Below are 2,299 nucleotides of genomic sequence, written 5' to 3'. Positions count from 1 at the left end.
AGTCTATGCCTAATCTATTCACAAGTATTATAACCAAGTGAAGCTAAACAATAGTGACGAGCAAACCTTCTAATCACTCAACTAGCCTAAGTTATTGCTTCCTCTGGCAATGGCACCAATGGAGAACCAATATTCCCTATCTTTGTAGAAATGGGTAGCAAAAGGTACTCAACGGCTATGAACATGGTGATATTGCTATCACAGTCATACCAAGTGAAGCATTAACTTGGCTAGTACATGGAAGTTTATCCGAGATGGGAGAGTACATAGACTTCCTACTTGCCAATGACAACTAATTCTCTCTCAACCTCTTAACCACACTAAACAATATAATCCCAAGCACTCACCATACAAGAAGGCCATGCTAATGAAGCATACACATACTCAATCCATGCTCAATCACCATCAATCTACATAACTCATGCAATGGGTTATGTGTATGCTAATGAAGCATACACATACTCAATCCATGCTCAATCACCATCAATCTACATAACTCATGCAATGGGAAGCAACCAATGAATTCAATATACTTAAGGCTAACCCAACCACTCATTCACAAGCAATGGGAATCTACATAACTCATGCAATGGGAAGCAACCAATGAATTCAATATACTTAAGGCTAACCCAGCCACTCATTCACAAGCAAAGAGGCATCACCCATGCACTTAATCACCATCAATCTACATAACTCATGCAATGGAAAGCAACCAATGAATTCAATATATTAAGGCTAAGCCAAACACTCATTCACAAGCAAAGAGGCATCACCCATGCACTTTCAACTACTTCCTTCAAGCAATGAGGAGAGAATGCACACTCAAATCTATGAATGCAAGCACACATAAAGCAATGGGCAAATAAATCTCACTTAATTCTAATGCTAATCAAACCCACATACACATAGCAAGCTCAATCATAACTTTAATCAAGCAAACAAGCATTCAATGTGATGAAAGCAAGCAAACAAAAAAGTTAATGTTGTTACTCTTAGCCCACAAGCATATTCACTAATGCTCAGCCCACATATTCAAAGAATAAGAGCACTAAGCATAAACAAGCAATAAGCACAATGATAAGCTTAATCTACTCAAACCCACAAGCTAAACAAAGCACTCAAACACACATAGAGAAGAGTAGAGAGTAGAGGGCATTCATTCTACATCACACATGGAATAAAAGCTGAAACTTCAACCATTAACATAAGTAATGTAGATATTAGAGAGCAAAAGAGAGTAAACATCTTCATTGTATTAAGAAGCTCATAGCTAGAAAGCTATAGCTCAAAGGTGATTACAATGGATAGGATTAGGGAGGGAGATGTGGAGTGCTAGAGTGCTTGGTTGCAAGCTCACTCAATAGCTCACTCTACACAATAGGATAAGAAGCAAAAATGAGTTATATAGACTTTTAACAAAACTTTCACACTTGTTCGCCCGACTGCTTTGTGCTAAAACCTAGGCAAACTAGCTGATTAACTCATTTATGGGGATGGATAAATATTCAAAAAATGTCATTTACAATATAGAACTCTCATGAGACCATATTCTATGAAAAATGAATAATTACAATCCCTATAGTAGGTAGTTTTTATAAAAAATGTGGTACATGGGTTTGCGGGATTTCGTCTTTGTCTTCTCCAAAACCCACTCTTCACTTGCACCTGTATTTTGCTCTCCGAATAATATACTATGTTGGAAAATTTCCAGATCCATGTCCTTTAAGTCCTTGTATGACCAAGCAAAGACATCCTTGTACTCTCTTCAGGTCTTGACCAAAATCTCATCTTCTTCTAGTTCTAGGTCGGTGGCTATCCATGCTATTTTAGGTTCCTCTCATTCGGTAGACAAATTGATTCTTTTTGCCTCTTTGGGTCTGTCGTAGGACTCTCCTAGTGCATGAGCCATTCTAATGGGTTGTTGGAGGATGATCTTGTGATCCTAGATCATGTATCATTTGAAGTGATATGGCACACTCATTGTGTCATGATTACCCTTGTCGCTCTCCATCTCTATAGTCTAAACCTCCTTGATTATGTGTTTGTGCTCATTGCATTTGGCTTTATGCTCAAATTTCGTCATTGAGCCCTCTTGTTTTGTCATTGAGCCCTCTTGTTTTGTTAATGTTTCCTTTGATGTTTTGGGTTCTGAGCCCTCACACTCTAATCTCCACAAATCTAAAAATTTGAATGGGAGTAAACCCAAGATGTGCTTATATCCTTTTCTAAAATCATAGTAGAGTCAAAGTCTTTCAAAGGGGTTACAGCTATGTCTCAATAAGAGTGATCAATGAGATTA

Source organism: Cibotium barometz, chromosome 44 (genome assembly GCF_041138505.1).
Source record: "Cibotium barometz isolate CiBa-2024 chromosome 44, ASM4113850v1, whole genome shotgun sequence".
NCBI lineage: Eukaryota > Viridiplantae > Streptophyta > Polypodiopsida > Cyatheales > Cibotiaceae > Cibotium > Cibotium barometz.
This window is presented reverse-complemented; position numbering follows the sequence as displayed.